The sequence below is a fragment of the Phascolarctos cinereus genome, unplaced genomic scaffold, assembly GCF_003287225.1.
Source record: "Phascolarctos cinereus isolate Bilbo 61053 unplaced genomic scaffold, phaCin_HiC Scaffold_1;HRSCAF=81, whole genome shotgun sequence".
Classification (NCBI taxonomy): domain Eukaryota; kingdom Metazoa; phylum Chordata; class Mammalia; order Diprotodontia; family Phascolarctidae; genus Phascolarctos; species Phascolarctos cinereus.
The window spans coordinates 256,834,643-256,859,891 of record NW_027555514.1 but is presented as its reverse complement, the minus strand read 5'-3'; positions in this window follow the sequence as shown (position 1 = coordinate 256,859,891).

Sequence of the window (25,249 nt, the reverse complement as noted above, 5' to 3'; positions counted from 1 at the left end):
GGTGAGAGCCTCACTTAACTCTCACTGCATGCGGGAATGATGGCTAGGTTTCAACTTCTCCACAGTCTAGAAGGAGAGCTTATATAGTTGGTGAAAGTCATTTGGAGTATACTATCCCCCATTGCCTACATCTTACCTCTCCAGGTTCCTGTGACAATAAAATTAGATCATAACATTATTATGTTAATAATAGTAATTTATAGTATAGCAACAATATAAATTAATATAGCAATGTAGGTTAATTAATATTATATTAACAATATAAATAAATATTATATTAATATTATTATTCTAACTGTACCTCCAAATGAAGTCTAGACCCCATTCTATGGCTCTCCCCATTTTCTCTTCAATTGTGTACTTAGCCTTTCTCCCCCAAAGTCAACATTCCCTTGACCTGTATCTGATGTAAATATTTCCCTATCCATCCAGGCTTTGGTTTAATGTTTGAACTCAGCTGCTATAAACCATCCATGACTGCTCACCCCTCTGTTTTCACCAGCAGGCCTCTAGAGGAGCAGATATTGGCAGTTGTCACGTTCCTCTGGCTTTGATCCCTGAAGTCATTTCGGGGCTGGGTCCCTTATTGTGCCATAACAGAGAGCTCTTGTCCTAACAAAATAAGCTCTAGGAGACACAGAGCTTTCAAAGGCGATCATCCCACATCTCCGAACAAGGATAGCCATTGTTAGAACCTTTAGAAATGTTGTGCTGGCCAATGGAGTAACCACAGAACACCCGCTAAAAGAGCATTAAAGGAGAGGAAGAGCCTTGTTTGTTTACTTTTTGGCATGTCCTCTCAAAACACAATGGTGGGAGAAGGTCTTTTGCAACTTTTCCCATAGACCCACCTTAGGGGATAAATCTTAACCGGTATAAAGTGGCCTTTTTATGACTCAACAGAAATAGATGCTGTAGCATTATTTTTGTCCAAATATGACGAGGCTGGAGCATTCCTTTGTTTTTTGTTTCCTGTACCAAGAGGTGACATCTGATGCAGTGTTTTCCATATGTTTCTTTATTTGTAAAAAGAAAAATGGAGAGTAGAAAAATTCTTTCTGGGGAAAAATAAAGCACCACATACATCCACACACATTATCACACTATTTACACACAGCCAAATGTGAATTGATGCCATTGCTAAAAAATAAAAATGGTAAGTTTCACAGAATTTAAAATACTTAAGGCACTTTTGCCAGAGCCTCAGTTTTGTAACTGTATAATGAGGGGTATGTCTATTGAAAATCTACCCCAAGAGAATCAAAAAGAGAAAGAAAAGACCCGCATATGGCAAAATATTCATAGCAATACTTTTTGTGGGGCTAAAAAATTAGAAAGAAAACGGATGCCCTTTCTGTCGCCTCTTTGGAAACGTAGGGGGACTATACGTGCGAATATTGTACCTATATAATTGATGTACCAATCCATTTTTTTTTCAGAACTGCTTTTTTTTTCTGTCTTTGTTACAAGGGAAGGATGCATTTGGAAAGGAAGATGAAATAGAAACAAATGATCTCATATGAAAGATTCTAAAAAGACAGTTGCCTATCAACGGGGGACAAACTAAATAAATTGTACTCTGTCAATGTAACGTAATAGCATCGTGCTATAAATCAATCAATCAACAAATATTAAGAGCTGCTGTGTTCCAGGCCCTGTGGTAGGTGCTGAGGTTGTAAGTACAAAGAGTAAAACAAATTGAATTAGCAAGAAGCTTATAGTCAAATCAGAAAAACCAGTGTATGTGTATATGAACTCATGTGCATATATGTGTGTATGTATGTGTATATATACATATATAAGCACACACATATATGTATATGTGTGTATGCATCGGTGTACATACACACACATATACACACATGCACACATGTACACACATACATATATATACTAGGTGGTAGTGGATAGAATGCCAATCCTGAACTCATCTTCCTGATTTCAAATCTGGCCTACCTGTGTAATCCTCGGCAAGTCACATTATTAGCTGACCCTGGACAAGTCACAACATAGCCCAAGGGACCCTCTCCCAGGAAAAGTTCCAGCCCTGGACTTAACACAGATCAATTTCAATCCGAAAGAAGTCAGGATTTTTCTAGCTGTCTCTGACTTATTGTACCCTCACCTTGAAATTCTGGTGAAAATGGCTTGTGTCTAGGGTTTTCTCTCAAAAGTCCCTGACAGGTATGCTGCCCCCTCTAGAACAAGGTACTTAAGGAACTAAATAGATATCAGGAATAGGATAGCTATTTCTTTTCTCTTTAGGCAGTTGGGGTTAAGTGACTTGCCCAGGGTCACACAACTAGTAAGTGTTAAGTGTTTGGTCTGAGGCTGGATTTGAGTTCAGGTCCTCCTGACTTCAGGGCTGGCGCTCTATCCACCTAGCTGCCCCAGCTATTTCTTTTCTCTACCACCGAAGTTCTGCATTAGTTCGTAGAAGTCTTTCCAAGTTTCTCTCAATTTGTTGTATCCATCCTGATCCGCACAATTGTTAGTGCTCTCCTTCTCAAGCTACCTTGTATATATTTATATTAATTTTATACACACACACACACACACCCCACACACATACTTGTTCAGTCGTTTTTCAGCTGTGTCTGACTCTCTGTGACCCCATTTGGGATTTTCTTAGCAGAGACACTGGAGTGGTTTGCCATTTCCTTCTCTAACTCATTTGACAGATGGGGAAACTGAGGCAAACACGGTTAAGTAACTTGCCCAAGGTCACACAGTTGGTAGGTGTCTGAGGCCAGATCTGAACTCAGGATGATGAGTATTCCTGACTCCAGGCCTGAGCTGTGCCATCTAGCCGCACCTCCCCACTTCCCTCCCATTTTGTTCCAATTTTTTTCACACCGTACTCCCTTCTACATACAATGTGATTCAACGGCACTGGCCTCCTTGTTGCTCCTCAAATTAAGGCACTTCATTTCCTGATTCCAGGCAATTTAATTCCAAGTACCATGCCTATAATTCTCTCATCCTCATTTCCATTTCCTGGCTTGACTGGTTTCCTTCAAGTCCCAACTAAAATCTTACCTTCTACAGGAAGCCTTTCCCCCTTAGTGCCTTCTCTCTGCTGATTATTTTCAATTTATCTCGTATAAGGCTCATTTGTCCATAGTTATTTGAATGTCATCTTCCCCTTTAGACTGTGAGCTTCTTGAGGGCAAGAAGCCTTTCTTCGTATCCACAGTATTTAGCACAGTGCCTAGCAACTAGTAGGTGCTTAATAAATGCTTGTTAACTTGACTTGTATGATTCTATGGTCTAGCCAATCCCCTGAAAATCATGAAAATTAAACCTACATGGAAACAGGTGTCCTATAGTACATTCACGTGAAAGACAAATTCCTAAGTGATCCTAGGAACAATGATTTTCTCCTTATAATCCCACAGCTGACATCTCTTCTTAGATTATAACAAGGAACAGAATATTAAAATGGCAGGAGAGGTCCATTGGCAGTACAGAACTACACACATTCATAAACTCTTCACATGGTTTAACATGAATTAATCCACAATCCACTGCCAAGTGTTGATATTCTTCACCATATAAAGTCAAATCTCCAGGGGCCCTTTAAATCCTAGAAACTCCTATATACATTAATGTTTCCAGATTGTACGACTTCTGCAGCTAGTAAGTTTGTAGAAGCTGAGAAAACACAAGCATGGATAGGGCTGTGGGGATACAAGCAGTTAATAAGAGATTGATTTGCAAAATATCTGGAGGGGAAGATTAAAAAAAAAGCATGGGGGGAGAAATCCCTCAAACTTCATCATTAATACCCCTAAAAGGCAATAAAGAGGACAATAAAAACTAATGATCTACTATGCTCCTGCTCTGCCACCTAGAAAAAAATCTTTATGTCACCCATACACAGGATGTCCCCAAAGTCTTGGTTTTAAGCTTTAATAATGTAAGAAATATAAATGCTTGGGGCAGTTAGGTGGCACAGTAGATAGAGCTCCAGCCTTAGAGTCAGGAGGACCTGAGTTCCAATCCGGCCTCAGACACTTGACATTTACTAGCTGTGTGACCCTGGGCAAGTCACTTAACCCCAATTGCCTCACCAAAAAGCAAACATATGTATGTATATGTATATGTGTATATATATATGTGTGTGTGTGTGTGTGTGTGTATATATAGACATGTATAAATAATATACACATACATATATATATATAAATTACAAAAAAATCATTTGAAAGTTTGACAATGTAAATTTCTTTTACATTTATCTACTTTTATGAATTCTGAATAAGGAATTTTTAGTTTTAATTTTAACAAGATGGAACACTGCCTCATGATGCATTATGTATGCACCAGTTTCTGGATGACACTTTCTCAGACCAGTGAATTAGCAGAAGAATTAGGTCCCTTTGCTTGTCCATCTTGGTCATCTGATCTATCCTCATCAGACTTTTTTCTTGTTGAGTCATATCAAACCTGTCATGTATGATCAACAGCTCATTCGTTGGTTCATATTTAGGCTAGGATTATAAATGTAATCTTTTCTGTCATTGAGCAGCAGTTGAATAAAAATTTTTGCAAAGTTCTAAAATTAGCTAGAGTGTTGTACAGCACAACATGGTGGTTATTTCGAGTGTTAAAAACATCAAGATTTTAAAATTTTAAATAATTAGCCTTTCATTTTTTTGTAAGTTACTAGCATTCATTTTTTCTGAATTTATTAAGCTTAAAATGAGCTCTAAGACTTTGGGGACATGTATAAATTGAAGGCATCCTGCGTAAGGAGAATAGTAGTATTAATAATAATAATAGATGACATGTATAAAGTACTTTGAGGTTTACAAACCACTTTACATATATTATGTCCCATGATCCTCACAACAATTTTGTGAGGTAGGTGTTATTTTTATCCCCATTTTACAGATGAGGAAATGGAAGCTAAGAGAGGTTAAGTAACCCCTGACCAGGGTTACCAAGCTAGTAAGTATCTAGGGACAAAGATTTGATCTTTTCTTCTTAACTCCAAGTCTGGTGCTTTATTCACCAAAGCATTTGCTAGTATTCTTGTAGGCATTATTCAGCAATGCACCACATCTGTTACCTTCTCACAATTGACAGAAATATTTAGAGTATGTAAGCTACTACTGTACATATTGTTGGTTGATTATGAACAAGGACTAAATTTACAATACCCTTGTAAAGGCTCTTTTCCAATAAGGTGTCTTCAATGTGTGCTACAGAAAAATCACACATAAAAATTCTTTTTTTTTTCACTTAAAGACCATCTTTATTTGATCTTTTATACATCATATTACTTTTAATCTGTAAAAATTACATATGGAGGACGTGATTGGAAACTAGTTTTGGAGCAGCCAGTGAGTATCTCATTTAGGTTAGAATCACAGAATCCTAGAATTGGAAAAGGCCCTTGGAAGTGATGGAATATAACTTCTTACCTAGTAGATAACCCCCTTCTTTGATATCCTTGAGACATGGTAAATTGTCCTCCAGTTGAATACCTCCAGCGATGGAGAATATGAAAACTCATGAAGTGGCCCATTTCATTTCCAACAGCTTTAACTGGTCCTTCCTTGGACCAATTATTGCCCCACTTATATTCTGTGGGGAAAATGTCATTCAAGAATTCTTATGTAAAATGATGCCCTTTCAGATTAGACAGTTTTGCTTTGAGAAAGGGACAGAATGAATGACAGCTGTGAGAAAGAGCCACTGGAAAAAAAAAATCCCTTTACAGTAAAGATGGCCAATGGTCCAGATTCCCAGCATATAATTTACATGTGACTGATACCATGACTTAGGGGTTATTAGCTGAGAAACCCTAATACCTAGAACTGCTTGAGGACTATGAGACAGTTTTATCAGGTCTAGTTGTGATTTGGATGATGAGAATATGGATATTGGTTTCTCACCATAAGATAGAGGTGAGTCATTTTACATGAGATCATGCTTTAGGGAAACAGGGCTAGTCAAAATCGCATGTCTGTGGATTGAGATCAGAATTTCAAGTGGGTCCAGGAAGAGTCATAAGAGGTGAAAGTGACCTCTGTGTTACGTCACACCAAGCTGTAAGAGTCTCCACTGTAACCTGTTGCTGGGAAGAACTGATTGGAAGACAAAGCTTTCTGCTTGGTAAGGCTGATTCCTTACAGATGGTTAACATCTCCAAATGTTCCTGCTGGTGATTGACGTTGCACTGGTCACATTGAGTTCAAGAAGTCTCCTGAACTGGAGGGAGGTCCTAGATGGGGAGGATAAGATTATCAAGAAAAGGCATTAGTAAGAAGTAATAATAACTCTTCCTCTGGAGAAGGAGAGAATGGTTGATAATGCTGAGAGGTTTTCTGGATTAGAGATAGTGAGACGAGGCACTTCTCATCAGATGACTTTAATTTTCTCAATCACCTAGCAGGCAAAGTCATGTGCTATAAGCATGGCTGGAGGTGGGGGTGGTAGAAGGGAGGTTAGGGACTGAAGAAACGGTTACTGCAGACAATTATATAGGAAATGAACAAAAATAGAAAATATGAATTACTCAGTACCAGGGATGTAACCTCTCAGATTATATGAATAATGGGTGAAATCAACTCAATTTCATTATTTTCTGCAGTAGTTTTGAGAAACTGGGGTGTAGGAATGGAGGAATTGAATGGTGAAGATAAGAGTTAAAAGATGGAGTGGGCAACAGTAGAAACTATGGGAATAAGGAATTTGAGGGTGGTGCTATGTGAATTAGAGAGTGGGGGACTATAGGATCACAGGTAGATACGAAAACGAGGAAGACAAGCTAAGGGAGGTGGATTGAGAGAGAGGAAAACGCACCAAGAATAACAATAAGGCTGAAAAATTCAGCATAAATGAGGAAGTAGGAGAAGGAGACAGTAATGAAGTCGAGGTCAAATAATACAACTGGAAAATTCAGGATTTTAGAGGGAAAATCCAGCCTCTGACACTAGCTGTATGACCCTGGGTGAGTCATTTAACTCTGTTTGCCTCAGTTTCCTCATCTGTAAAATGAACTGGAGAAGGAAATGGCAAACTGCTCTAATGTCTTTACCAAGAAGAGCTCAAATGGCGTCGCAAAGAGTCTCACATGACTGAAATGACTGAATAACTGAATAACAGGAACAAATAGTTCCAATGCCATTGCACAGATGAGGATGTTCATGGACCGATTCAGTCATTTCAGTCACGTGAGACTCTTTGATTTGACTGACAGAATTCTGTGTTATTTGCTATCATTTATGTTTACAGACTTGAATGCACGAACAAGATTTAAATCCTTAAAAACTGAACTTGAATATCCTTTGACAACTACTAGGCATGTGCCGTGAAAAAGTCAAAGGCAGAGGGAAGGGACTCATGTGTGACGAAGATATGGTGAGCAGCATTTGTAATCATGAACAGGAAAGAACGTGGTAATGTACCACTCACTGATGATCGCTCATGAATGAGAGGGAATGTTACTGTGTAAGAAGAGACAAAAAGAAGGAATTCTGAGGAATTTGGAAAAGTTGGATGAATTTCTGCACATTGAAGTAATCAGAAGGTCCAGACTGACCATATTAAGGTAAGGGAAAACAGCAGGGAAACATTTCACAACACTTATCACCGCAGTGACTAATTATGACTTTGGAGAAGTGATGGTGAAGTACTTTTTCCTGCTCCTTTGCAGGGAGGTGATGAATGAGGCATATGTTTTCTTTTATCTTAAGACATATAATTTCAGACATGGTGGCTCAGTGGGTAAATCACTGGGCCTGAGGTTGGAAAGACCTGAGTTCTAATCCTGCCTCCAACACTTACTAGCTGTGTGACCCTGGGTAAGTCACTTAACCTCTGTCTGCATCTACCTCATTTTTCTCAACTGTGAAATGGGGATAATAATAGTATTTACCTTTGCAGCTGTGAGAATCAAATGAGTTATTTTAAAGAGTTTAGCACAACATAGTAGGTACTATATAAATTATAGCTGTTGTTATTATCATTATCATCATCATCATCATCATCATCATTATTATTATTATTATTATATGCCCAAAGTGTTATTTAGTTTTGCTTAATTCTGCTATTTTTTACAAGGCAGTTGGGGGGGTAGTTCTATTAGGGTTGTGTGTGTAGGAAAAAAGAATCATTTAAAAATGTAAAAAGCACATAGTTAAACATTTTTTAAAGCCCTAAACCTGAAATTTAACTATTCAATCTTCAAGTGGCTATAGAACCACTATTGGTTTCTGTTTTGTAAGGCGTAACTTATAGGCATATCTAAAATAATTCTAAACGTGCTTTATTTTCTTCTTTAAGAAATAAAAATATTATTTAGAACTCCTAGATGTCAACATCAAGTAAGCACCATATTTAAAGAAAATGCTTTAGAGCAATTTCTAAAGCAAATCAACTTAAAATTCAGATCAGTACCTTCTACGCTATTATTCAGTTTCAGTCATGTGTCTGACTCTTCATGACCCTAGTGGGTTTTTTTTGGCAAAGATATTGGAGTGGTTTCCCATTTCCTTCTCCAGCTTGTTTTACAGTTGGAGAAACTGAGGCAAGCAGGGCTAAGTGACTTGCCCAGGGTCAAAAGCTTGTAAGTGTTTGAGGACAGATTTAAACTCAGGACGATGAGTCTTCCCGACTTCAGGCCCAGTATTCTATCCACTATGCTGCCACCCACTCTGCCCACCTTCTATACTAGTCCTTAACATTTTCCATTTCAACTTATTCCATTTCTTATTAATGTACAGTCTTTGATTGCATACTTTCTTCCTATTATTTTTAATAACAGGACCAAGCCAAATGTTATTGGGTACAAAACCTAGCTAGGCTCTTTTGATTTTAATATTGATCCAATCCAATCTATCCAGTGTTTATTAAATTTCTGCTACAAGCGAAACACTTCCTAAGTGTTGGAGATACAAAAACAAGACCAGAAGCTATCCCTGACCTCAAAGAACTTCCATTCTATTGGAAGGTTACAAAATCTAATTGGATAAATATACACATGATTATTTGAGGGAAAGAGAGAGAGAGAGAGAGAGAGAGAGAGAGAGAGAGAGAGAGAGAGAGAGAGAGAGAGAGATTGAGCGCGCACTCAGAATGAGGAAAATTAGGAAAGGTAGGAGGTGGTACAAGAATATTGAAAGAAGCCAGGGATTCTAAGAGACAGAGGTTGCAGGAGTCAGGAACCCCCAGCCTCGAAGCCACACATGGCCCTCTAGGTCCTCAAGTGCGGCCCTTTGACTAAACCCAAACTTCACAGAACGATTTGTTCACAAATTCTTTGAAGTTTGGATTCGGTCAAAGGGCCGTACTTGAGGACCTAGAGGGCCACATGTAGCCTCAAGGCTGCAGATTCCCCACCCTTGAAGGGGAGTATATACTGTTAGCATGAGAGTTAGCCCACGAAGGTGTGGAGGTAGGATCTTGAATGCTGAGTTCAGAGAACAACAAGTAGACCAGTTTGGTCAAAATAAAGAGGGCATCTAGGGTGGTGATGTGTAATAAACCTGAAAAGGTAGGCTGAAGGGCTTCCAATAAAGGTGGTGGCAGACTAACAGTAACCCAATCCAGTTCTCTCTAAAACTACTTGTTAGGGGAGGGCCTAACTCAGGCCAGTTCCTTGGTAATTTAGGTTTGGTGTTTGAACAAATTCAGACACACCTGTAGGTCATAAACAGTCAATAAAAGGAGGTTTACTTAGCTATAGCATGGAAAGGATATTTAAGAATACTCTAATCCTTAGCATGAGACTCCCCACCTCACCTCCATGTCAGAGCATGGTAGTCAGGGTAGTGTGTGGTGACTCATGTGCTCTTGGAACGTCCACCAAGTCTTAAGGACCTTGATTCCATGTGGGTGGATCTTTTTTGTTCTTGGGTGTCCAGGAAACCACATCAATGTAACCAGAGGCTACCAGAAAACTCATCAAGTGGGTCTCAGTTTGAACCTTAGCCCCTTACACCAACCAAGTCCCTGAAACAGATTTGTCATCTTTCAGGGAAAACACTAGCTGTGGCAAAGAAAGGTCAACTCTGGTAGGTAGTTATTCTGTCAAACATGTTTTAAGAAATCAAAGACGATTTGTGCCTGACCTGTGGTAGGAGCCTTTCCAGTTTGTATTGACCTAATCAGCTATAGTCAGGCACACTGTAACTTGACTCTAACATAAAGATGGAAGGAAGGAAGGAAGGAAGGAAGGAAGGAAGGAAGGAAGGAAGGAAGGAAGGAAGGAAGGAAGGAAGGAAGGAAGGAAGGAAAGAGAAAAGGAAAGAAAAAGAGAGAGAGAGAGGAGAGAGAGAGAGAGAGAGAGAGAGAGAGAAGAGAGAAGGAGAGAGGGAAGGAAGGGGGGAAGGACAGCAACCAGAATAGAATTGCTCAGAACTATTGGGATGAAAGGGCACAGTGAGAATAGAATCTACAGGTCAGATTAGAATATACCAAAGAACATACAGAGCAAAAAAAAAATTCCCCATCACTATTGCAGCGACTTTCTATCTTGTTTTCCCTCCCTCAAGAATTCCCCTCTCCACACAGCAACCAGTAATTGTCCTAAAGTGCAGGGCTGACTATGTCCCTCCCCTACAGACATAAATACTAGTGGCTCCCTATTGCCTCCAGCTTAGGGTAGACACAAGGAAGGGCTGAACTAGTGTGGTGACTGTGAGCAGGAAGCAATATCGATCAGTCACATCAGCACCAATTGGGTACCAAGCACTGTACTAAGTGCTAGGGATACAAAGAAAGGCAAAAGACAGCCCCTACCCTGGAGGAGCTCACGATCTAATGGAGTGTGTTATGTTGTGGATAAAGAAATGACAAGATTTGAGAACTGATTGGATATGAATATGAGAGGCAGAGGATGACGGTAAGATCAGAAGCCTGGGAACCTTTTTTATTGATGTTAAAGTAAACCTATGTGTCAAGGCCATATATAGCACCAGAAGAGCCCCCAGGCAGCTTTAAATAGACTAGTAACCCCAAAGTTTGCATTGTTTTTGTTCTTGGGAATATATAAGATACTAATAAGTGTTTTACAAAGAAAACCTTCTATACTTAGGTTGAATCCAATAAAAGAAATTTTGGAAAAGAAAAAAAAAGAATATATCAATAATAAGTTAGCCAGAGCAGACTGTCACAATGTCTTTGGTGCCTTCTGGCTGAATTTTATTGACTCCATTGGTCGTTTGACTATTCCTGTTAATGTGCTCTCCTTTGGGGTGAGGGCTAGCTCATCTAAGGATGACTTCATTTTCTTGCCAGCTATTCACATCTTATACCCCTGCAATCTGGTTTTTGTTCCCACAATTCTATTGAAGCTGCTTTCTCAGAGGTCACTATTGACTTCTTTGTGATACAGCTGGTGGTCCTCTCACAGACCTTATTATCTTTTACTTAGTTGAATCAATATGGCTTACAATCGTCTTTGGCATATGGTATGCACTTAATAAATGCTTGTTCATTGTTTTCTTGCTGAGTTACTACTTCTCATTAATACTCTCATTTGCTATCTAGATGAGCTGGAATAATATATTTAATCTCCCTTAGTCTTAATTTCCTCATCTATAAAATTAGGGGATTGGCCTCTGAGGTCCCTTTCGGCTACATCCATGATCTTATTATCCTCCCTTACTTTCCAAGACCCCATAGCCTCTTGATTCTCTTTTTTCTCTCACCATTCCTTCTCACTTTACTGATCCTTCACCCTCCTTCTTCCCCCTTAACGTACCTATTCCCCAAAGCTCTGTCCTTGGCTCTTTAAAAATTGTTCTCCATAGGACCCTCCTTGGTGATCTCATCCAATCACAAGTTTTTGAATGACTCTAAAATTTCCATCCCCATTTCTCACTTGAACATCAGACTCTTCTGCATTGGACAACTTGACTTTAATGTCTGGCTTCAAATCCAATATCATCCAAAAATGAACTTATCTCTCCCTTAAAACCTGTTCCCCTTCCTGATGCCTGGGTCTTTGTCAAGGGCACCACAATTGTCAATGGTCACCATTCTAACGTGAGGGTCAGCTTTGACTTCTCTTTTGCTCTCATACTTTGTACCTAACAACTTCCATTACTGCCACCCAGAGGTGTGCCCTGTGGGCTTACATTGGCACAGGTAGTAGGCACAATAAGCTCATAGCAATGGCATTTACTAAGATGGCTTAGCAGCAGCTATGACTTTCCCTCTACCATAAACCTGGGGTATGCTCTTCTACAAACACTTGCAGTGATTGTGGGAAGAGAACATGCAAACTTAGAGTAAAATGGTGATGAGGCATACATGTGGGAGTACGTATGGCCCAGAAAATCCCGCTCCAGAATTATAGAGTCTCAATGTCTTTTCTCTCCTTCTGGAAGGCTCGTGAGTCTTCTTGAGTGAGGTGTCTCTGCTCAGTGAACTGTTCAGCTGGGCTGCCAGGGGCTGCTCCTTTCTGCAGAGTGACTCTTTTTGTTTTTTTTTTGTTGTTTTTTTTGGCTAGGCAATGGGGTTAAGTTACTTGCCCAGGGTCACACAGCTAGAAAGTGTCAAGTATCTGAGGCCGCATTTGAACTCAGGTCCTCCTGACTCCAGGGCTGGTGCTCTATCTATTGTGCCACCTAGCTGCCCCTAGAGTGACTCTTGATGGCCAGGGCAATTACTCTCAAGTCCATAACTGGTTCTCTTTTCTGTTGCCAGAAGTCCTAACACTCAAAAGTGCTTCTGTGCTCAAGAGATTACCTTCTTGTGTCTGTCTTTCTGGATAGTTAACATATACATGTGTATGTTAACATATGTATTACATATGAGTGTATTGTAAATATAAGTATTATATATTGTGATATATGTATGTATGTATGTTTATGGGACAGGTAGGTGTCGCAGTGGATAAAGTGCCAACCATAGAGTCAGGAAGACCTGAGTTCAAATCTAGCCTCAGACACTTACTAGCTGTGTGCCCTTGGGCAAGTCACTTCACCCTGTTTGCCTCAGTTTCCTCATCTGTAAAATGAGCTGGAGAAGGAAATGGCAAACCACTCCAGTATCTTTGCCAAGAAAACCCCAAATGGGTCGTGCAGAGTGGGACATGACTGAAAAATGAATGAACAACACGTGTTTATATCGGCAAAGTTAAATTCCTGCAGCTCCTTGAAGGCAAGGACTGTTTTGTTTTATTTTGGTTTGGGTTGTATTTTTTTGCTTATTTTTGTGTCCCCAGAGCTAATTACAAGAGTTGGCACTCAATAAATGCTTGCAGAGCAACTGACTTAACCAAAAAAAAAATAATAATAATTAAGGCTTATGAGCTTTCTAAACAGACTCTCTCTCGTTCTCTCTTTCTGTCCCTCTTTTCCATATATATGTATATATGTATATATACACATATATGTATATAAACACAGTTTTTATATATTATTTTATTTTAATAAAATAATTTACATAAAATAATATTGCTTGATGTAATATCGTATTTTATGTAACATTGTATATATATTATATATATTAGAGTTTTTAAAACTATAAATACAATCTTATGAACTCCCAGATGCAGATTGCAAGCTGTTTTTTATTTCATAGGTAGAGTTGTCTGAGGCTTATAGAGGTTGTGACTTGCCCAGGGTCACACAGCTAGTAAATGTCAGAGGTGGGGTCAGAACCCAGATCTTTCTGACTCACAAGGCAATATTGTGTTGTGAGTTTTTTAAAAAATAAATTAACAATCTGGAGAGAAGAGAAGGTGTTATTTAGTAATGTATACTTCTCCCACTATAATTCTACTTAAATGCTTTACCATAAAAGGCTCACTTTCACATTTTAAGTAGGGACAGAATTTCATTGATATCAGGAACTCCGGAGAGAGGAAAACATTGTGTTTGGCACCTCTCTGTAGCTTATGGTCTAGGGAGTTGGGTACAGACTGTCATCTACACAGGGTTATACTGCCCATATGCATCAGGATTCAGATCCAGGTCTTTTAACTCTAAGCCTGGCTCTCTCTATTACACTACCCTGCCTTTGCCTCTATCGACATAATGAGCAAAAATGAGATGAACCTCCATGTTTCTTACAATTCCCACAACAGTCTGGGAATAGACAGATATTTCAAATAGGCTTTGAAATCAAGGAGTTATCAACCAATAGCTGTTGACTCATTATTTGGCCAAGGGCATGTAAAATCATCATTTAGTGCTCTTTAAATGGCATGAATAATAATAAAGGTATTGAAGTGTACACGGCAGCACATTAAGGATTTATTGTTTGTTCTCCCCTCCCCCACCTTGGAAAATACAAGTCATGCTAATTGCAAAACCAAATGATCCTTTTTTTGTTTTGGGTTTTTTTTTTGTTTTTATTGCAGCTTGGATACCAGCTGGCAGTTAGATGACTGTTAATTAGACAAATCTAATAGGTCTTTTATCTGTGTTCTCATTTATTCTTCAAAAGGAGCTAGCAGATGTATTCCCAGATTCTACACTGGGGTAGTGCTTTAGCATGAGAAGTCACATACCCATATTTGAATAGACCATATTTCTTTCTCCATAGCAAAAAACACAGTTCCTACTGCCTTATGAATGAACTCCACATGAAATGACTGAAACAACTCCACACTTACCATTACATCTAGCAATTTTTTGCCTAGAGACATTAGTTAAAAAACCTTCCAATACACCAAGGGAAGATTTTTGTCAATGGATGGGAAAGGAATCCTAATACCATCTTTAAGGGGGAAGGGGAGAATTTACTTACTCATCCAATCATTTTTCTCATTTTTATGCATTCACTTGGGTAGAACTAGTTTGTGCATTCACTTGGGCAGAGCTATTTCCACCTGTTACCTGTGCTTTGCTCCACTATAGGGAAATTAGTCAAACCAGAGGAAGAGCAGGAAGATGTGTGATGAGGGCCCGTGGGTTGTGTCTCTATTTCACAGAGACAGTCTAGCCCAGTTCTTCACACCTATTGGCAAAGGTTTGGGTTGTCATAACATCATGGGAGGGAGTTATCCCAGCCTTTTGCAGTGGTTGCTTAGCAGAAGACGATCTGTTCTGTCGAGTTTGAGCAGAGTGACACTGCCCTCCAATGATACTTTGTGGTTTTTCTCCGGGCTTATTGGTAGGCAGAGACACTTTCTCTGCTTTCCACCCACAGGGTTACCTGAGCCTTATGCTTCTTTCAAGGCCCTCCTTTAGTTCTGCTTTCTCTATAAAGCCTTCTTTAGTTATCTTAATCCATATCCAAATAAGTTTTATAATTATTCTTATTTTGTTTATTTATTTTTGGTGGAGGTGGGTGGAGAGGAGCTGAATCGAAATCTGTGATTTTTTTAGTGTGTGTGGAGGTAATCAGGGTCAAGTGACTTGTCTAGGGTCATACAGTTATTAAATGTGAGGCTGGATTTGAACTCAAGCCCTCCTGACTCCAGGGCCAGTGCTCTAACTGCCCCAACCTGTGGTTTTACTGATGCAGGCAGTACCCTGTCAAGAGTCAAGAGGACCTGGGTTCAAAGCTTGCCTCAGAAACTTACTATTTGTGTGACCCTAGGCAAGTCACTTAACCCTGATTGCCTCAAAAAAAAAAAAGGATTTTCTTTGTGCCAGGCATTGAAGAAAGCCAAGATATATATGTGTGTATGTGTGTGTGTGTGTATAAAAAACATACATATCTATCTATCTATCTCTATATACATATCTATCTATATATATATACACATATCTATCTACATATCTATCTATATATATCTATATATACACATATCTATCTATCTATATATACATATCTATCTATATATATCTATATATACACATATCTATCTATCTAATACATATCTATCTATATATCTATATATACATATCTACCTATATATCTATATATACACATATCCATATATCTATATATACATATCTATCTATATATCTCTATATATACATATCTATCTATCTATCTATATCTATATATACACATATCTATCTATCTATCTATCTATCTATATACATACCAATCTATATATCTCTCTGTATATAACTATCTATATCTATATCTATATCTATATATGTATATCTATCTATCTATCTATCTATCTATCTATCTATCTATCTATCTATCTATCTGTCTATCTATGGTCCTTACCTCAGTGAGCTCGCTTTCAAATGTGGGACATGATATGTGAAGAGTTATGTAATGTAAACTATATGTAATATAAATGGAAGGGGCAGTTTCAGGGAGGGGCACATTACTGAAGTCATTGAGAAGTCCTCCTGAATAAGGTGTTGCTGTTTGTTCTTCATTCTTGAAGAGGACAAATGACATCAGGGAAGTGATGTCTTAACTTGCAAGGGAATTGGATTTAAGTGAGGGAGAGCTATGCAGAATCACCAGCCTCACTTTCTTCTCTGGAGCCATCTGCTTCCAGTGGCAAGACATATGTCAGGATGACTGGAGATGGCCCCCAAAATAGTGGGAAACCTTGGCCTTTTTAAACGAAGGTCTTTCCCAGGTCTCAGTTTGTCTAAGGCAACACCCATTCAGTGATTTAAGGCTAGGTAAGAAATGAGGCAAAAGATGGCCTAGTTTGCCTTCAGAAAAGAATCAGTCTGGGAGGGGAAGACCTTCAGGGTTTCTGGCCAGAACAGAAACAATTGCTGTTTACTGAGGAAGGTAGGATTTGAGCTGAATGTTGAAGGAGGGCAAAGAAAGCTTTTGAGAGGAAGCAAATTGCTAGTGGGTGGGCCCACTGACAGGAAGGCATGAAGTCTGGAGGTAGAGTGTTGGTGTGGGGGAAAAGGAGGAAGTAGGACAGTGGAGCTGGATGGCAGAGTAGCTGGGAAAATATTGGAAAGGTAGGAAGAAGCCAGGTAGAGAAAGATTTTGATAGCCAAAAAGAAGATTTCATATTTTCTACCAATTCAGAACTGACACTATTCTTCAACTTAGTCTTAGTCAGTGCCTGGGGCATTGAAAAGTTAGGTGACTTAACCAGGGTCACATAGCCAGTAGATGTCAGAAGCAGGATCTGAACTCAGGTCTTCCTGTCTCCATCTACACTATGATGTACAAATTGATTACTTACTTTCCTCTACTATTTGCCAAGGTTTTATCAGTGTAAACCTTGTCACCTCTAATAAAATTAATTACAATTTTAAAATGGGGTCTATATTTCCTCTTTTCTTTAAAGTAGTAGAAATATTGAATAAGTACATTTTCATGGATTTGGAGCTGGGAAGGACCTTGGTGACCATAGAGTCCAATCTCCTTTCTTTTTAGTTGTGGCAAATGAGACCCAGAGATCAGAAATTCAATTCATTTCAACTCAATTCAATAAACATTTGTTAAGCACCTCCAATGTGCCAGGCACTGTGCTAAGTTCTGGGGATACAAAAAGAAGCAAAAGTTAGTCCCTGCCCTCAAGGAGCTTACAGTCAAATAGAGGAGAGTATATGCAAACAAATGTATACAAAGCAGGCTATATACAGAACATCATTAACAGAGGGCAGGCACTGGAATTGACAGGTTGGAGTTGCTTTCTGTAGGAAGTGGTATTTTAAGATGAGATTTAAAGGAAGCCAGGGGGTTCAGTACTTAGAGTGGAAAAGGGAGAGCATTCCAGGCACGAGGGACAGCCAAAGAGAATGCCCAGAGCCTAGAGATGGAGTGACTTCTTCCTGGAAGTGACTTGTCCGAGGTCATAAATCAATATGTATGAGAGCGGGAATTGGACTCTTCTGTCCTCAGAATCCAAAGCCAGTATATATTTCTCTTAGAAAAAGTGATTTCATTGAAAATGGAACTTGGAGGTGAGGAACCTCCTCTACCAATGCAGGTCAGCATAGAGCCAACTAGAGCCTTGAGATGGTAAATGACTTGTCCAGGGTCTCTCTGCCAGTATGTTTCAGAGGTAGGACTTAAATGTTGGGATTCTTTTGGCCTTGAGGCCAGTTTTCAATCTACAATGCTATGCTTGTTCTCTAGAATTATATTAAATGCTGAAATGTTTATATGTGTGTGTATATGTGTATATATATACATATATATATGTGTGTATATATATATATATATATATATACACACACATATTCCTACTGGAAACACAAGCCAAATAATATGAAATGAGATGTTCAAAATTTACAATCAAAAGTAATGATCTTCCCAATTTCATTCAGACATGGAAATTAAACATGTTCCCCTCAGAAGCCATTTTTACATATCTGCTTCACATCACACCTGCAACATTCTTGACTACCTTTCCTACATCAAGAACATAGAAACTTAATGATATAGTAAAGAGAAAGTCACAGGAAGAACTGGATTCCAATCCTATTTCTGACATACATTGGCTGCGTGACCCTGGATAAGTCACTTAACCTCTTAGTAATCTAAGCAACTCTCTATGATTATAAATTGCAGAGAAGATGCCAACCTGGACAGTTAAAAGTTTCCTCAGCTAGGAATCCCTCATCCCACTGAAAATGCAGGTCCGGTCTCTATCCCTAAATAAATAATAACCGTTAGGGACAATATGGACATCTAGGCAACGCAGAGGATCAAGCATTGGCCTTGGAATCAGGAAGACTCATCTTCGTGAGGTCAAATCTAGCCTCAGACACTTACTAGCTGTGTGCCCTTGGGCAAGTCACTTCACCCTGTTTGCCTCAGTTTCCTCATCTGTAAAATGACCTGGAGAAAGAAATGGCAAACCACTGCAGGATCTTTGCCAAGAAAACCCAAACTGGGGTCGTGAAGAATCAGACACAACTGAAATCAGTGCACAACATAAAAGGATGATATGGGCCATCTAACTTTCAATTATATGCACACGGAAGGAAATAAAAATCCATTTGTCAAGATCAAAATTCTGTTGTAAAATTTTGGAGAAATATGGCCCACGTTAAAGGAACTGGAAAAAAAATTGTCCTAAAAATTTTGCTTAAATTTGATGACGGTTCATAAGACTATTGGGAGAGAGATATCTCATAGCGGAGTCTATTTCAGATTTATATTCTAACATTTCGACAGGAAGTTAAAAAATCCCATCGACATCTTATGAATAGATGAAAGACCAACACAGTAATGCTAGATGTGTGGTGACTTTCAGAGATGATAATTCTAAAATAAATAGCAAGTGAAACCAGTGTCATGTATTGGCCTCTCAAATAGCAGGAAGTTTTAGACTCATAATCTTGACAGGCTGTGTATGAATCCATGTGCCATCCTGCACGGCTTTGCCATGACATAAATTGGTTCCCTGCTCAGGGAGAGTGCCAGGCACAGGCTCAAACATCTGGGAAGGAGACCCAGACATACAACCTACCCCAGATATCTTGTCAGAGAGAAGGTCAACCTACTGATGGAGCCCACAACAAATGTTTAATGGGCATGACCATGCACACCCTGGATCCATCTGATAAACATCCATCCTTCCAATCAACTTGACAAGATTACAAAATTTAAACCTTTGGAGGAAATGCTTCTCCCACCCTGCCCTCCAGCCCCTTGCTATGGCTGACACAAGGAACTCTTTCTGATTGGTCCCTAGTGAGGGGAGGGCTGCCTGCAAAGATTGGTCAGCTGAGGCTCGGGAAGATGAACTCTTGTCAAAGGAGCTGCCCCCTCTGTGGTCTCTAAGAGAAAGGTGTGAAACATTAGGGTTGTTGTTTTTCTTTTTCTTCCCCAGTGATTTGTCTTGGATTTCCAGACCAGAATACAAGGAGGTATGCCGGGGTGGGGCACCTGCGCCCTTGAGGCCACATGTGGCCTTCTAGGTCCTTGGGAGTGGCCTTTTGGCCTAGTCTAAGTTTTACAGAACAAATCCTTTTATTGAGATGATTTGTTCTGTGAAGTAAGGATTCAGTCAAAGGGCCAAACCCAAAGACCTAGAAGGCCACATGTGGCCTCGAGGCTGCTCTGGAAAGGGGGACAGATTTTTTTTCCTGCCATCACCTCAACAGAAAATATTGCTTTGCAGGAGAATCACATAGCAAATGCCCAGGAACACAGGCTAGGGCACATGGGGGGGTTTCTGGACTTCCAGGGTGAAGGCTTCTCATGCCTTTTTGTTTTGGTTTTCTGAACACAGAACAGAAACTAACAATTCTTCAAATGAACAATTTCAAGTGTTGGAGGGGGTGGGGAGGGGGTGGTATTTACTTCTTAGGTAATCCTGAGTTTAGGAGTTCTCAAGTCCAAGAGTTCAGCAGTTCCTATGTTTGAGAACATGGCAGTGGGATAAGCCCTATGCTTCTCAAAATGGCCAGCGAGGTAGGGCAGTGGATAGAGTGCCAGGCCTGGAGTCAGCAAGACTCCTCTCCCCTAGCATCTGGCCTCAGACACTTACTAGCTGGGTGACCCTGGGCAAGTCACTTCACCCTGCTGGCCTCAGTTTCCTCATCTTTAAAATAAAATGGAGAGGGAAATGGCAAACCACTCCAGTACCTTTGCCAAGAAAACCCCAAATGGGGTCATGGAGAGCTGGACATGACTGAAAGGACTCCACGCAACAAAAATGCTTCTCAGAAGCGCATTAGAGAATATTTCATAGAGGAGTTCCCTGTAGCAGAAGACATAAATGGCTGTGCCATAAGGCACCAAAACATCTAAATGTTGCCACTTCTGTGGTCTGCCTGTGAGTTGCTTGGATAGTGAGATTGGAGATGAATGGGAAATATTTATTTTGCAGAATCTCAAGGTTTCTTTAGCACCTGAGGGAAGTCTAAAGGGCTTTTTGAGTGCTTTGTATTTCTCTGTTTGTGGGCTACTCTGGGTTCTTTTGTTTTAGGCCATCTTTATAATGAATGAAATAAAGGCTGCCCCATGTTGTATTGCTCGGTGACTCATCAGATCCCAAATCAACTTTATGCATATATGCATAATAATATGCATATGCAAATCAGCACTTATGCATATGACATCCAGGTCTGTATGTCTATCTGTGTTCTCTCTCCTGGGCTGTACCAATATCTCAGAGACGATGTCTTCTAGCATTTCAAACTCAATATATCCCAAACATGGCTCTGTCTTCTAAACAGTTTCCAAAGTGATTTTCCTTAAGCACAGCTCTGACCACATCACTCTTCCACTCAATAAACTTCAGTGGCTCCCAGTCACTTCTAGGATCAAATATAAAGCCTTCTGCTCATCCCAACCTAGCCTCAGCCTACCTCTCCAATTTTATTAACATGTCATTCCTCTTCCCCCATTCTACAATTAAGTAATGTGGTCTTCTCGGTGCTCCTCACACATGGCCCTCTAATCATTTTAATCTCCCATCTCTGGGCTTTTGCACTGCCTGGCTGACTTCTATCTCTGGTGTGTGCATCCTCTTCATTTCATCCTCCCAGAACCCCCTATTTACTTCAAGACTTGGCTCAAACATTGTCTTCTATGTGAAGCCTTTCACAATTCCTTGTCTCCTCTCCATTTATTAGTTCTCTCTCTCTTTCTCTCTCTCTCTCTCTCTCTTCTCTCTCTCTCCCCCCTCTTCCCTCCCTTCTTCCCTCTCTGTCTCTGTCTGTCTCTCTTTCTCTCTTCTCTCTGCCCATTGGTGATGATATTTTTGTTCAGTCATATCCAAGTCTTTGTGACCCTATTTAGGGTTTCCTTTTCTTTTCTTTTCTTTTTTTTTTTGGGGGTTAGGCAATGGGGTTAAGTGACTTGCCCAGGGTCACATAGCTGGTAAGTATGTGAGGCCATATTTGAACTCAGGAAGATGAGTCTTCCTGACTCCAGACCTGGCTCTCTATCTATCGTACCAGGTAGTTGCCTCCTGCATATATTTAATATACACATATTATCTTTCCCAATCGAATTTGAAAGCAGGGGTTGTTTTCATTTTTTGTCTTTGTATCCTTAGCTCTTAGGATGGTCTCTGCCATACAGTAGGTGCTTAATAAATGCTTATTGATTGCTTGCTTGAACACTGAGTACTTATACCAAGGAGTGCTTGGTATAAGGTATGAAGATTCTGTTACTCACAAGGTACCAAACCTAGACAGGCACATTACCTAACCTCTTGGTGGTATGATTGATTTATTCAACCACACCCCACTAAAGTGATAAGACATCTAATGAATCAGTCTCATAGGCTTTAGAGTAACTACAGAAAAGTCCTTTGAATTATTGTGGCTTAGAGAAAGGGAAGGGAATAAGCATGCATATAGTACTAGTATAGTGCTAGGCACTGTATTAAGTGCTTTTACAAATATTATCTCATTTGATCCTCACAACAACCCTGGCAGATAAGTGCTATTATTAACCCCGTTTTCCAGTTGAGGAAATTGAGGCAAACAGAAGTTAAGTGACTTGCCCACTGCTAGTAAGTGTCTGAGGCTGCATCTGAGCTCGGGTCCTCCCAGAGGCAGCTTCTTATACCACAAGGATCATGTCAGGGTTGGCTAAGAAATTTGGTCACTTCCCAAAAGTTGTTGAGAAATTATCAAATTAGTTAAATCTGCATTCATTAGAGAGGTGAGAACTTGTGTGATATTGCAAGGTACCTTTGAGGAGCAGAGATAGGACCAAGTTATGGCAAAGAAGGTGAGATATCAATGAGGGACACTAGGGGCACAAATATGGAAGAAGAAAAAAAAAGAACCTGTCTTCAAGGAGCTTACAATCTAATGGGGAAAAAGAAGCTGAGAGGGGTGGGGAAGATAACCAAAGGGGCCATGGTGGAGAAGTCAGTCAGATAGTACAGCCAGGTGAAAAATAAGTTGTCTGAGCTGAGCTTTCTCCTTAAAAGGAGGTTTGCAGTTCATGGCTCTACCCTTAAAACAGAGAGCCAGAGGGCAGATGGTGATGAGGTAGAGTACCAAAGCCGAAGAGATCTTCCTGAAGACGTCTACTCCAATAATGAGCTTCATGAAACATGGTGGAAAAGTCAGTCAGAGAAGTCCCCACGTAGCATAGCCAAATGAGAAATGAGGAGCTTCAGATACTAATTCTGTGACCCTGTTGTCTGTCTCATTTACTCTTTGGGTGACTTTGGATAAGTCATTTGACTTTCCTGGACCTCAGTTGAATTAGATGGCCTCTGGGATCCTATCCAGCTCTACACCTATGATCGTAACATAATATTCACCTGAATTTCTTCATCTGTGAAAGAGAAATAGACCCACTGTACTCAATGACCTCTAAAATCCTTTGTAGCTTTAACACTATGATCTTACCACTTTGGTTCAGATCCTCATTAACTTTCATCTAGATAATTGCGCCAGCATCCTACCCGATCTGTCTCCTGTCTCCCACTCTAATCCATCCTACACATTACTACCAAAGTTAATTTTCCTTCTGGGCAAATATGCCATGTGACTCAGCTACCTCACAAGCTCCTGCTGCCTCTAGCATAAAATGCCTCCTTTCAGCTTTAAAAGCCCTACGCAATCTAACCTGTCTGTCCTTTTTTTTTTTAAAGGCACAGTGTATATGTTTTGCTTTTCATTAACAAATTATTTTCGTTCAACAGTTTAATTACAGAGCAGAATTCCATAGATGCTTCAACTCTTCTAATACAAAAATGCTTTCTGTTTATATTTTGCATTCCATACCCGACCATAATTAAAATTTTCACAAGATGTGTTTTGTTGTGAAATAGATTTTTTGTTGTGAACTAAAAATTTGAATGATGGAGGCTTCTGGATTATCCAGGGGCAGGGGGGAAAAGAAGGTAAAATTGATGGATCTGACTTTTCAGCTCCCTTTAATTTCCTCCAGTTACTCTCTGGTTGAAGAGCTTAATGAGCAGCAAAGTGGCTGAGGAGGAGGAGGAAAAGGAGAAGGAGAAGGCGCCAAGAGCTTACATAATGCTCAAACTGGATAATCAACCTTGAAACAAATCAAAGGGGACTGGAGTTAAGGGTGGGATGAGATTGAGAGAGAAAGGAGATATCAGATATCAAAGCCTTACCCTTCACGTCCCAGCTTAATCCATTACAACATTTCCTTCAAATGATTCCAGTGCTGAGAGCCAAGCACCTGGTTTCCTGGGTTGACTAAAAAATTTTAAAGGTGCCAGCCCATTAGTTGGTTTCCTAAGGATGCAGGGAGCCTGTCTTTGAATACATAACACACAAATATAAATCTGTATACATACATATACCTATGCATATATACACATATAGGTATGTGTGTGCACATATACCTATATGTGTGTACATGCATATTTACATGTGTATATACATGTATGTGTATATATTCACAAGCACATATGTATACATGCAGATACATACTGTGTGTATCACTGTATCTGCATGTATACATATTCATATATAGACATAGAGACATGTGTCTGTATGCATGTACACACATATGTTACATTGTATATAATGCTCATATGTATGTATGCACATATGTATACATATTATGTGCACCTATATAAATATATAAATTCAAATACCCAAATTCATATACATACATGACATATTGCTATGTATAACATATATTACTTATTTATATAGCAGGTAGGTTCTCATTATTTTTTGAGTTGGGTAGAAAATTGCCTCACAGAGCAAGGAACCACTTAGACCATCAAGTTAAATGCTTAGGATTTTGGGGGTTTCTTTTTGTTTCGGTTTGTTTTTTTGGTGAAGTGATTTATTCCTATTATTTTACTGAAGTTATTGTTTAATTTTTTTTAATTGAATCTTAGATATACAAAAAAAATCATTATGCCACATGCAAATATAAATTATTTCATTTCTTCCTTGTCTGTGTTTTTGATAGGCAGTGCAGTATAGTTGATAGAGTTGACCTCAGAGCCAAGAAGACTTGGGTTTCTGTCCTTCCCATTAAACATACAAACTGTCAGCCTATGGGCAGATCACTTCACTTCCTAGTATTCTAGCCAACTTTTTAGAAAGAGAAAGTGTTGACCTTTATTGGGAGAGAAAGTTTCTTCATCTGGAAATATCAGTGAAAGCACAGGTCTAGTCTAGTACCTTTTGCTTATGTTCATTCTCTCAATTCCATTTTTTTTTCTTCCATTGCTGTAAGTGGTATTTTCAAAACAATACCAAATAATAAGGGTGATAATGAATATCTTTGCTTTCCACCTGATCTTTTTCATCAAGTTGAATTGGGAGATTAGCAATAGCCTAAAATCGATGTATTTTAAGAGTTCAGATCAGGACCCAGAAGCACAGATGGCTTTTTGTGCCATTATTTTGGAATATACGGTTGTGAGCACCATGATATTATTTCTTTGCATTTTTCCCCCAGAATGTTGCTAGTTACTGAGTTTGGAAAAAAGAAAAAGAAAATTTAGTCTCTCACTTCTTGAGTGACTGGGAGATCTAAC